Raw genomic sequence first — 13,938 nt, forward strand, 5'->3', positions numbered from 1 at the left:
CTATAACATATGCTAGATAAACCAATCAAAACACTTTAAATTGTGATAAAGACTACCCTATCTTTTCAAGAAAGAGATAAGTAAAGTTCAGATGTCTCATTAATATTAGTACATTTTGTGATAAAGTACTGATTTCCCTTTGATTTTTCTAAAATGTTGAATAAAATATCACAAACATTGTATAGTGTTCCTAAATAGCACACAGTGGATTGATGGTTTCCTTCCTTCCTTCCTTCCTCCCTCCCTCCCTCCCTCCCTTCCTTCCTTTCTTCTTTCCTTCCCTCCCTTCCCTCCTTCACTCTAGACTTGGCCTGACCTAGAAACTGTCAGTATCCAGGTATCTTCCATATCACATATCTGGCACAAGCTACAACAATGTTCCCTGAAAGGCCTTCATTAATTATTTTCAGTGGAAAACCCATGCCATGCCCGCTACCTACATAGCTCATTATACACTTATATATGCTAAAGCAGCGGTCCCCATCCTTTTTGGCACCAGGGACTGGTTTCATGGAAGACAATTTTTCCATGGACGGGGCGGGGAAAGGGGGGATGGTTTCGGGATGATTCAAATGCATTACATTTATTGTGCAGTCAAACCTCTGCTAATGATGATCTGTATTTGCAGCCTCTCCCCAGTACTAGCATAACTGCCTCAGCTCCACCTAGATCATTAGGCATTAAAGTCTCATAAGGAGTGTACAACCTAAATCCCTCGTATGTGTGTTTTGCAGTAGGGTTCGAGCTCCTGTGAAAATCTAATGCCACAGCCGATCTGACAGGAGGCGCAGCTCAGGAGGTGATGCAAGCAATGGGGAGCAACTGTAAATACAAATGAAGCTGCTCACTCACCCACCACTAACCTCCTTCTGTGCGGCCTGGTTCAAAACAGGCCACCGACTGGTGGCCCAGGGTTGGGACCACTGTGCTAAAGCATTACAGAATTTGAGCTCCTGCCTTCAAAAAGTTTAAAGCCCAAGGAAATCTGCAAAGTTAACTTAATTTACAGTTACCTAGTGACTTTTAAGGCCTGTGCAAAAAGCTTAAAAGCAACACAAGTATAGCTATCAATGTTCAAGTTCTCAGGGTTTTCCTTACACTAATATATGTGACACTTAACTGGAGGGAAATAGTTTGAAATGTGCTTATTAAAGAGGAGAATTTCATTTTATATCTCTTTTGAAAATCTCTGACTTTAGGTGGAAAAGTCATAAACATGTTATTTAACCAATTATAAGACACTAAAGATTTTAGTGGAGTTCTTACCTGATGTACAGGTGATTTTTACACAGCTACACAAATTAATTTTCCTTCAAATTGTATATTGTAACTGCATATTTTCCCAGACATATCCCAAACACTGTTACTACATTTTACTTATGTGAGATTGCATCACCTATTACATTTACATATATAATATATTAACATAAATATATACCTGAATACATTGCAAGTTTGTAAGTCAAGATGTTTGAGATATTTTAAGGGTGGGGGGTTGTTTTTTTGTTTGTTGTTTTTTTTTTTCTTATTAGACCCAAGCAGAATTATTCCATTATGATTCATTAGTATTCCCTACCTAAATATTGAGTAAAGAAATGATACAAGCTTCTTGATAATTGATTTTTCTAATCTCAAATTTGAAATGAGATCCATTAGACCTTATGTATGGCTGATACTAGAGAAGAAAAAATGAAACCCTCTATAACCAGAAACCCTTTGAATTGAATACCTAAGATATTCTTCCTGTTTTAGGACCTACCATTTCTTTTTTTAAACATTTTTATTGAGCTATAATTCCCATAGCACAGAAGTCACCTGTTAAAATGCACAGTTTGATGGTCCTTACTGCATTAAAAAATGTGTATAAGCATTATCACAGTCATTTTAATAACATTTGCATTATCTCACACACAAGAAAAAACCCATACCCTTTAGCTGTCATCCTTATTCCCCAATCCCTCTAGCTCTAAGTAACCACTAATCTACTTTCTGTTCTACAAATTTCCTAATTCTGGACTTTCATATGAATGGAATCCTTTAATATATGGACCTTTGAAAGAAGATGGCTTCTTTCACTTAGCATATTTTCAAGGTTCATCCATGTTGTAGCACATATAAGTACTTCATTCATTTTTATGGCTGAATAATATTCCTTTGTATGAATGAACCACATTTTGTTTATCCGTTCATGTGTTCATGGATATTCGGCTCTTCCCCCACCTTTTGGTTATTATAAATAATGTTGCTATGAACGTCTGTGTATAAGTTTTGTGTGGACATTTCTCTTAGGTATATACATAGGAATGGAATTGCTGCATTATATGCTAACTATAAACTTCTTTGTTTGAGGAGCTACCAGACTGTTTTCCAAAGAGGTTGCCCCATTTTTCATTCCCACTAGCAGTATATGGGGCTTGGATATGTACTTCTTTAACTTAACTAAAGTTAAATTGTGACACCAAATTGTTCCTCAGAGTTACCCCCTGGCAAGATAACAGTCCCTGTTATGTACCTCATTGTCACCAGTAAATGGTATCAGATTTCAACTTTGATGATCATATGGGTATTAAATAGTAGCTGACTTTAACACTTCCCTGGTTACTATGATGGAATAATATTAAGGCACCTACATTCAACTGTGTTGACTATTGAAAATGGTAGACTCCTAAAGTTCAACTTCATATTAAAATCAAACTCCCTTTCACAGGAGTTTTTTTTCCCCCGCATTATTGATTTCTTCCAAGGTGACTTTCCTAGTCATATCTCTTTTGCCTATTCTCCTGATTTTAAGGGGGAAGATCTTTTATGTATTGATTTATTGAAATATTTTACACATTCTGGACATTAATCCTATATATATATATATATATATATATATATATATATACACACACACACACACTTTCTGCTTCTCTCTGGTTTGTCTTTTCATTTTGTTTATGGTATTTTTTATGATCAGAGGGGTTTTTTTTTTTTTTTTTTTTTAATAGAGTCTTGCTTTGTTGCCCAGGCTAGAGTGATTGCCATGCTGTCAGCCTAACTCACAGCAACCTCAAACTCCTGGGCTCAAGTGATCCTCCTGGCTCAGCCTCCCGAGTAGCTGGACTACAGGCATGTGCCACCATGCCCAGCTAATTTTTTCTATATATATTAGTTGGCCAATTAATTTTCTTTCTATTTATAGTAGAGACGGGGTCTCGCTATTGCTCAGGCTGGTTTCAAACTCCTGACCTCAAGCAATCCGCCTGCCTCCAGGGTGCTAGGATTACAGGCGTGAGCCACCACACCCGGCCTGATCAGAGGTTTTATATTTTAATATATGTGGATCTGTGAACATTTTCTTGGTCTGTGCATTCTTTTTGTAACTTGTTTGAGACATCTTTTCCTACCCTGAGGTCCTAAAGATAGTCTTCTACCTCTCTTCCAGAAATGTTAAAAATTGTGTTTATCACATCTAGGTGTTTAAATCATCTAAAATTCACCTTTTGTGATCGATATCATATAGAAACCCAAACTTACCTCTTTTTTATATTGATAATCAATTATCTTAGCCCCCTTTATTAGTTTGTTCTTTCCTGCTGATTTCCACACCCCTGTGTCACATATCAAGTCTCCTGCATGAATTGATCTGTTTCTGGGTTCCCTCCTTTGTTCCATTTGACACCTTCTCTTTCCCTACTAGTCCAATCTCTCTCATTTGTACCATTTTTTAAATTGTGGTAAAATGTAAGTAACATAAAATTTTCCATTTTTCAATGCACAGTTCAGTGATATTTAGTACATTCATATTGTGCAACTATCACCACCATCTACCCACAGAACTTTTTCAACTTACAAAACTGTAACTCTATATCCATTAAAAAACAACTCTCCATTTCTCCCTCTCACCAGAATCTGGAAACTACCATTATACTTCATAGCTGTATGTTTTTGACTACTCTACTGCTTCCCATAAGTAAAATCATGCAGTTTTTGTTTTTACTAACTTATTTCCCTTAGCAGAACATCCTCAAGGTTTATCCAAGTCACTGGATATTACAGAATTTTCTTCTTTTTTAAAGCATGGTAGTATTTCTTTGTATGCATACAGCACGTTGTCTTTTATCCATTCATCTGTTGATGGACACTTAGGTTGTTTCCACATCTTGGCTATTGTGAACAATGCTACAGTGAACACAGGAGTGGTAATACTTTTTTGAGATTCTAATTTAAATTCTTTTGCATAAATACCTAGAATGGAATTTATGAATCATATGGTACATATATTTTTAATTTTGTGAAGAACTACCATACCATTTCTTATAGCTATGTACCATTTTATATTCCCGCCAACAATACACAAGTGTTCCAATTTCTCCACATACTTGCCAGCACATGTTATTTTCAGGTTTTTTATTAGAACCCTTCAAATGAGAGAAAGATAGTATTTTGTTTGGTTTTGATTTGCATTCTACTAATGTTTAGTGATATTGAGCATCTTGATGAGTTTATTGGCCATTTGTATATCTCTCTTGAAGAAATGTCTACGTAAGTTTTTGCCCATTTTTGAATCAGGTTGATTGATTTTTAATGTTAAGTTTTAGGTTTCTCTATGTATTTTGAACATTAATCTTCTAACAGAAATATGATTTGCAAATATTTTCTTCCATTCCATAGATTGCCTTTTTATTCTGTTGATAGTGTCCTTGATACACAAAAGTGTTTAATTTTCATGAAGTTTAATTTTTTTATTGTCTGTACCTTTGATGTCATATTCAAGAAATCATTGTATAATGATTCTTTCATCTCATTTATTCCTTCTAGTTTCTGGAAGCTTCCACTCTATATTTTCTTCAGAGAGTTTTATACTTTTAGATCTTTGACTAGTCTAAGTTTTGAATGTGATGTTACATAACAATTCATTCTCTTGTATGTAGATAACCAGTATTCCTAGTACCATTTGTGGAAAAAACTATTCTTTCTCAATTGAATGGTTTTGGTACCCTAGTTGAAAATCACTTGATCATGTATGTGGGAGTTTATTCTATCCCGTTGGTTTATATAGCTGTCTTTATGCCAATACAGATATTTTATGACACACAGTTTTGATTTCTATAGCTTGGTAGTAAGTTCTGAAATCAGTAGTGTGGGTCCTTCAATCTTATCTTTCTTCAGAAATATTTAGCCTATTTGAAGTCCCTTGAGATTTCATGTGAATTTTAGGATAGGTTTTTCTACTTATATAGAGAACAGTATTGGGATTTTGATAGGGATTTCAATGAATCTATAGACTTCTATGGGTAGTATTGACATCCTATCAATATTAAGTATTCCAACTCATGAACACAAGATGTCTTTTCATTCATCTTTTTTAATTTAAGAAATGTTTTATAGTTTTCCTTGTACCAGTCTTTCACCAATTTAATTTCTAAATATCTATTCTATTTGATGTTATTGTAAATGGAATTTTTACAATATTCTTTCAGATTGTTCCCTCTAACTGTATAGAGTTACAACTTATTTTGTGTGTTGATTCTCTATCCTGCTATTAATAATTTGCCTGTGTTTATTAGTTCTAAAATATTGGATGTGTGTACTCGTTAGGTTTTTAGACACATAAGATCATATAGTCTGTGAACAGAGATAATTTTATTTTTTCCATTCTAACTTGGATGCATTTTATTTTTTTTTCCTTGCTTAATTGCTTTTGCTAGGACTTTCAGCACTAAGGTATATATAAGTGTAAAAATCAGGCATCCTTGTCTTGTTCCTGATCTCAGAAGCAAAGATTTCAGTCTTTCATCACCGAGTATAATGATCACTGTGGGTTTTCCATATATGTCTTTTATCATGTTGAAGTATTTTCCTTCTATTTCTAGTTTGTTGAATGTTTCTATCATAAAAGGGTGTTAAATTTTGTCAAATACTTTTTCTGTATCAGTTGAGATGATTGTTTTCTTTCTTAAATTTCATTAACATGGTGCGTTACATTAATCAATTTTCATGTGTTGAACCATCCTTGAATTCCAGGAATAAATCCTACTTGGTTGTATAATTCTTTTAATATACTGTTAAATTTGGTTTACTAGTATTTTGATGAGAATTTTTGCATCAATGTTCTTAAGGGATCTGGGACTGTAGTTTTATTTTCTTGTAGCAAGTTCATCTGGCTTTGGTATCAGGGTAATAATGACATCATTGAATGAGTTAGGAAGTATTCCCTCCTTTACAATTTTTTGCAAAAGTTTGAGAAAAACTGGTGCTAGTTTTTTTTTGTTTGTTTGTTTGTTTTTAAATGTCTGGTAGAATTCACCAGAGATGCCATCAGGTCCAGAACTTTTTTGGTCAAGAGGTTTTCATTACTGAATGAATAGCCAGATTAGTTATGTGTCTATTCAGATTTTTCTATTTCTTCATGATTGCATTATGGTAGAGTTTATGGTTTTAGTAATTTGTTAATTTCATTTAGGTTATATAGTTTATTAATGTAAACATTCTAAGAGTACTACATTATAATATTTTTAATTTCTGTAAAATCAGTCATAATGGCCCCACTTTCAATCCTGTTTTTAGTAATTTGAGTCTTCTCTTTCTTAGTAAAACTAGCTAAAGGTTTGTCAATATTGTTGATGTTTTGAAGAACCAAAAATTATTTCAATGGTTTTCTCTACTATTTTTCTTTTCTCTATTTTTATAACTGCTCTAATCTTTATTATCTCCTTTTCTTTGCTAGATTAGGTTCACTTTGTTCTTCTTTTGCTATTACCATATATTGTAAAGTGTTGTTAATTTTAGATCATTTTTGTTTTCTATGTAAGTATTTTAGTCTGCTCAGAGTATACTAGTATAGCCACCTCTGTTCTCTTTCGGTTACTGTTTGCATGAAAAAGTTTCTTCCACCCTTTTACTTTCAACCTATTTGTGTCTTTGGATCGAAAATTAACCTCTTGTGCTCGCTTCGGCAGCACATATACTAAAATTGGAACGATACAGAGAAGATTAGCATGGCCCCTGCACAAAAATTAACCTCTTTTAGTGTGTATATAGTAGAATCCTGGGTTACTTGAAATTTTTTTGCCTATCTCTATCTTTTGACTAGAGAATTTAATCTACTTACATCTATACACTTATCTGAAGTAATTACTTCTTCAGGAATAATTTCATTTTATGACATTTTGCTATTTTTATTCTATATACTTTATAGCTTTGGTGACCCTCATTTTCTTTCTTTTTTTAAAATTTTATACCTTGGATGGCATTTTTTTATTTTAAAATACTAATTAAGAGGGTACAAGTATTTTTATTACATGTATTTTATTACTTGTACAATGCTTAAGTCAGGGCTTTTGGTATGCACATCAACAAACAGTGTTTATTGCACCAGATAGGTACGTTTTTATCACATAACCACCCCTTTACCATTCCCCCTTCTTGGTTTTTCATGTCCTTTATATTGGTTTGTGCCCATGGATAGCTATCTATTAGCTCCCACCTATTAGTGAGAACATATGTTTGACTTTCTATTCCTGAGATATTTAATTTAGGATAATGATCTCCATTTCCATCCACATTGCTGCAAAAGACATTATTTCATTTCTTTATATGGATGAGTAGTACTCTATGGTGTGTGTGTGTGTCTGTTTGTATGTGTGTGTGTGTGTGTATATATATTTTCTTTATCCACTCATGAATTTATGGGCATTAAGATTGGTTCCACATCTTTGCAATTGTGAGTTGTGCTGCAATAAATGTGAGTACAAGTGGCTTTTTGATAAAATCACTTCATTTCCTTTGGGGAGATACCTAGAAGTAGGATTGCAGGATAGAATGATAGGTCTACATTTATTTCTTTGAGGAATCTCCATATGGTTTTCCATATAAATTATATTAATTTACAGTCCTACCAACAGTGTATAAGTGTTCCTTTTATTCTGCATCCATGCCATCATCTATTTCAGTTTGATTTTTTAATAATAGCCATTATGATAGAGGTAAGGTGGTATCGCATTATGGTTTTAATTTGCGTTTCCCTGATGATTAGCAATGTTGAGTATTTTTTTTTCATATGTTTATTGGCCACTTGTCTATCTTTTTTCACAAAATTTCTGTTCATATCATTTGCACACTTTTCATTGGGGTGTTTGTGTTTTTTCTTGCTGATTTGTTTGAGTTGTTTGTAAATTCTAGATATCAGCCCTTCATCAGATGTATAGTTTGTGGATATTTTCTCCCATTCTGCAGGTTGCCTATTCACCCTATTGATTATTTCTTTTTCTGTGCAGAAGCTTTTTAATTTAATTAAGCCCCACCTATTTATTTTTCTTGTAGCTATAATTGCCTTTGGTGTCTCAGTCATAAATTTTTTGCTTAAGTCAATGTCTAGAAGAGTTTTCTCTTTATTTTCTTCTAGAATTTTTATGGTTTCATGCCTTACATTTAAGTGTTTAATCCATCTTGAGTTAATTTTTGTATATGGTGAGAGATATGAATCCTGTTTCATTCTTCTGTTTGTGGTTATCCGATTTTCCCAGCACCATTTATTGACTAGGGCTTCCTTCCTCCAGTGTATGTCTTTATCTTCTTTGTTGAAGATCAGTTGGTTGTAGATAGATGGTTTTATTCCGTTCTGTTGGTCTATGTCTCTACTTTTATATCAACACCATGCTGTCTTGGTTACCATATCCTTGTGGTATAATTTGAAGTCAGGTAATGTGATGACTTCAGACTTGTTCTTTTTAATTAAGATTGCTTTGGCTCTTTTTTGGTTCACCTAAACTTCACCAAATGAAACTTAGGATTATTTTTTCTACATCTTTGAAATATGACACTGGTATTTTGATGGAAATTGGGCTGAATTGGTAAATTACTTTGGGTAGTATGGACATTTTAACAATGTTGATTCTACCAATCCATGAGCAGGGGATGTTTTTCTATTTGCTTGTGTTGTGAACCTCATTTTCTAGATCACTGTCTCTTCTAGGTTAATTTTTGTGGGAAGTGTTTTAATTTTCTTTTCATTTCCTTTTGTGTATGTTCTATTGTTATTTTCTTTGTTGTTACGATGGTGATTATATATCACATCCTAAAATTATAACACTAATAACAACTTCAATAACATCAAAAAAATTTGCTCATTCATAGCGTTGTTCCCAATTCTTCCAGCTATGGAGATCACAATTTACATATTTGTACACTGTATGTCCAAAAATATTAACTAAGAAATTTTAGTGCATTAGCCTCTTAAATTATGTCAAAAACAAAATGTCAAATTACAAATTGAAGTTAAACTAATATTAGCTTTTAGACTAATAATTTTTAATGTCTTAGTTTCTCAAATCACATAGAAAACAAAAAGTGTGGTTATAAACCATTGTGATAACATTATCTTTTATAATTTACCAGGTATTTACTAGGATCTTTATTTATTTATACACCTTTGAGTTATTATCTATCATCCTTTCATTTCAATTTGTAGGACTTGTTGCAGTAATTCTTGCAGTGAAAGTCTAGTGCTAACTCTTTCAGTTTTTGTTTATCAGGGAATGTCTTAATTTCTTCCTCATTTCTGAAGGACAGTTTTGCCAGATACAGAATTTTTGTTTGACATGTTTTATTTTTTTGTTCTATTAGCCTTGGAATACAACAGCTTACTGCCTGCAAGCCTCAAATATTTCTGATGAGAAACCTGATGATAATCTTATTAAGAATCCCTTATCTGTGACAAGAACCCTCTCTTGGGTTGCTTTCAAGATTCACTTCGTCTTTGGTTTTCAACAGTTTGATTATAATATGTTTTGGTGAGGGTCTCTGAATTCATCCTATTTGGAGTTTTTGAGGAGCTTGGATATTTATACTCATGACTTTCATCAAATTTGGGAAATTTGGGGGCACTATTTTTTTTTCAAATAATCTCTCATCTTCTTTTCTCTCTCTCTCTCACTTATGACACTCCCATAAGGCATATGTTGGCTGGCTTAATGGTGTCCCGGAGGTCTTTAGACTCTCTTCACTCTTTTTTTCTTTTTTTAAATTAAATTTATTTATTTCAGAATATTATGGGGGTACAAACATTGTGGTTAGATGAATTGCTTTTGTATAGTTTACGTCAAAGTTATAAGTGTGTCCATCACCTATATAGAGTGCTCTTCACATTTTTTAATCTTTTATTCTTTATGTTCCTGAGACTCAATAATTTCAATTATCCTATCTTGAAGTTCACTGATTTTTTCTATGTGCTCAAATATACCTTTAATGTCTCTATTTAATTTTCACTTCAATTATTGTAATTTTCAGCTCTAGAACTTCTTAGGTTTTCTATGCTGATATTTTGTTCATGATGATCTTAACTTTTTCTATCACTTTCTTTATTTTTCAGCATTTTAAGATGGTTGTCTTAAAGGCTGTATTTAGTACATCTGACACCTGGCCTTCCTCAGGAAGTTTTGTTGTCCCTACCTTTAAATGAGCCATATTTCCCTATTGTTTTGTATTCTTTGTGATTTTTTTGTTATTGTAGAAAACTGGACATTTGAATCGAATATTAGTAATTTGGTATCTCTGGAAATCAGATTCTCCCCATTTCTCATGGTTTTCTGCTTTTATTATTATTTCTATAGAGTGCCTCCATGCTGAGAATAGCTTAAGATGTAATCTTAAAGTCCTAAGGTCTTTTGTAAGCCTGTACCTTTTCCTGTGCATGAGTGGTGATTTTCTAATATGCCCTATATATTCAGTTGCCTTTAAATGTCTTAGTTTTTAATGGCTGACAATCAAAAATAGAAAAAGAGAAAAATAAAGGAAGAGAAGGGCACTGGCCTTTTAACCACTCTGAAATTTACTTTAGCTGGAGAGAGAGTGGATTGTAATAAGGATGCAAGGATGTAAAGCAATGGCTGGCTGCCTCTCTGCAACTTGATGATCAGAAATGGCAATCAGCAATAAGAACACAAATCTCCACTATTTGAATCCCAGTATCTCCATTGTTTACCCTAGTTCCTGCAAGCCGTATGGATGCTCCAGGAACATATGCACAGCCAGCTGCCACAGAGATAGGTTAGAGATAGGGGGGCCAGAGATAGGTAGCTGCTGCTGAGCTAAAAGCTGAAATCAATTGAAATTAATCACAAATTTCCATTAAAATCTTCTCATGAAAGTTGCAAGCTTTCAATAGACTCTAAAGTTCTCAATAGTTATATGTCTACTACGAATTATTCTCTAAGTGGTAAGATAGATTCCTAGTGTTTCTTTTTTATCATCTTCTCAGACACCTTCCCTGAAACCATTTCTTTTTGTAAAACATATACTAAAGCTAAAGTGGTCTACTCACCACTTTCTCTGAATAATGCATCTTTTATTATTTCAAGTTCTTTTTTCTTACAAGTTTGACACATCCAAATTGCCTTCCCTCACACTTAGTGCTACTGAAAATTCTCCTTAATCCTTTGAATTCTAACATGGACCCTCTTCATTTGTAAATTATGTCAGTCCTTTACCTCTCTTCTCCACAGCCAGGACTTTCTTTTACAGCAAATAAGATTGGACACTGAAAATTAAGGATAAGAAATTAATTATCCTTTGTAAACACTAAGACTGTAATTTATTTAGTGCAAAACTAATTAAGGTATCGTAATGACTCACCTCTAATGAAATCATATTGCTGAGTTTGCTGATGGCTTCAAATATTGACAAAGCATGCCATACTCACATGAAATGGGCCATTAACCATGTGTAAAGATATGTCCTTTATTTTATTTAAATTCATGTTTGCATGTACACAAAAGACAACCCTGACAAATATGGAATTCCCTCCAAAACTTCCCCAAAAGACTTTGGAAATTCTATTGCAAGAATTTAGATTTAGTTCTACACAAAACTAGTAACACTCAAATTCCCTAAGATGCTAAAATTCACATACAAAAGGTTTTATTTAGGTCTTTTTAGAATAAAAGTGACCACTGACAAAATAATTGATATACTTCAGAAACTATTCAAATTGCTTTATATTAAAAATTTGCATTAAAAATCAGAATAGCAGTATTGGTAAAGTACTCCATTATCTCTATTTTAAAGATGATAAATATAGGGCATATACAGATTAAATAGTGTTCTCTAATTCAGCAGCTAGTGAGTAATGGAATCAGGATTCAAACACCTGCAATATGGCTCCTATCAGAGTACCTATAAATTTTCAAGTATTTTTATAATTTTTAAAAATACTAAAAATAAGGAATCAATAATAAATAAAAATCACACAATAAAATGCACACAATTAATACTACTTTCTTGAGTATATCAAGTGATATTCTTTTGGCTTAAGTGTAGAATCCTCTCAGGCATGAAAAACTAAAACTAAACAAAGTTTTAAAGATTTTCCAAAGGATTCTCTAGTAATACCAAGATGAAGTTATCTTGGATTTCTGGGTTTTGGAATTTTATTTGTTCTGAATTTGATTCTGTCCCAATGGACCGGTTTTATTGTTCATAACATCAGAGTGAAGCACAAAGTATGAGAGCACCTGCCCACTTCTTGGTGCTCACTCACCACTGCCCATGAATACTACATTGAGTACATGCCTTTTCTGAATCAAACCTGGTACATTTATATCTAGTATTTTTATGTAACTTTTGCTGTCACTATTCAGGAACATCATAATGGAATATATCTAGCCAGTCCTACAAAGGCAGATGAAGTATACTGTTTTAAAATGTCTTTAAATATCCATATGATAAAGGCAAACATCTATCTACAATCTATGGTGTCCAGACCATTGCAGACATTTTTCATTTTAATTACTGACTTGTTTTCTTCATAATTATTTAGTCAACCTTTCAACTATTTAGTGTGGAAATTATAGTGAATATAAGTATTTTGTGGCATTTCTTTGTGAACACAACTGCAAATATGTTTAATCAGCTTCAAGTCTAATGTGTGGCAACTTTGTGCATGCATTTCTTGATATTTTAAAGCAAATATTTATCACTATTTTCTCAATGTCCCTTTTGTCTAAGTTGATAAAGTCATTTTAAATATGTGGAAAATTAAAGAACAAAAATTACATAATTTATTTTACTGTTGATTTTTTTTTTACTTTATAAACAATAACTTTATTTAATCCTCATAACAAATGAATCTCCTATCAGGTAGAAACTACAATTAATTCCCATTTGACTAACATATAACATCTATTATTTTTTGACTTTTTAATAATGGCCATTCTGATTTGACTAAGATGGTATCTCATTGTATAAGAATGTATCCACTAAGACACAATGAAAATTGTTATGAAAGTTATTTCTGTATATGAAAAATATTTTTCATATGCCAGAACACTAATCTACTACACAGATGAATCTGGAAATATTTTACAGTGTCAAGGTATGATTTTAAAATAATGAACAAAATCTGTCATGGTAATTACTCCTTAACTCTTTTTCAGCCTTTCATATTCTCCCTTTTTTATCCCATTGATTCTGAAATTTAAAAATTCAAAATCTTTTAACAAAAATTAAAATATTGATTTTGTAACCTGAGGCTTTGCTGAATTTGTTTATCAATTCTAGTAGTCTGATGGCAAAATATCTGGCGTTTTCTAGATATAAGATCATATCATTGGCAAAGAGCAATAGTTCGAACTCTTCTGGCCCCATCTGGATGCCTTTGATTTCCTTCTCTTGTCTGATTGCTCTGGCTAGGACTTGCAGCACTATGTTGAATAGAAGTGGTGATAGAGGGCAAACTTGTCTGGTTCCAGTTCTAAGTAGGAATGCTTACAATTATTCCCCATTCAGTATGATGTTGGCTGTGGGTTTGTCATATATGGCTTGTATCATTTTTAGGTAAGTCTTGCCTATGCCTATTTTGTTAAGCATTCTTATCACAAAAGAGTGTTGAACTTTGTCGAATGCCTGTTCTGCATCTATTGACAGGATCATGTGGTCCTTGTTTTTTCTTCTATTTAT

At 32.9% G+C, this 13,938-nt stretch overlaps 1 protein-coding gene and 1 non-coding gene across 2 annotated transcripts in view; one reads left to right on the forward strand and one right to left on the reverse strand.

Moving 5' to 3' along the window:
* Positions 1–13,938, reverse strand: part of DPP10 (dipeptidyl peptidase like 10) — a 641,699-nt gene that overhangs the window by 124,578 nt on the left and 503,183 nt on the right. The gene's annotated exons all lie outside the window — the stretch shown is intronic.
* Positions 6,929–7,035, forward strand: LOC142872835 (U6 spliceosomal RNA). Its single transcript, XR_012920921.1, has one exon. It is a non-coding gene; the product is annotated as a U6 spliceosomal RNA (small nuclear RNA).

Source organism: Microcebus murinus, chromosome 8 (assembly GCF_040939455.1).
Source record: "Microcebus murinus isolate Inina chromosome 8, M.murinus_Inina_mat1.0, whole genome shotgun sequence".
NCBI classification, from domain to species: domain Eukaryota; kingdom Metazoa; phylum Chordata; class Mammalia; order Primates; family Cheirogaleidae; genus Microcebus; species Microcebus murinus.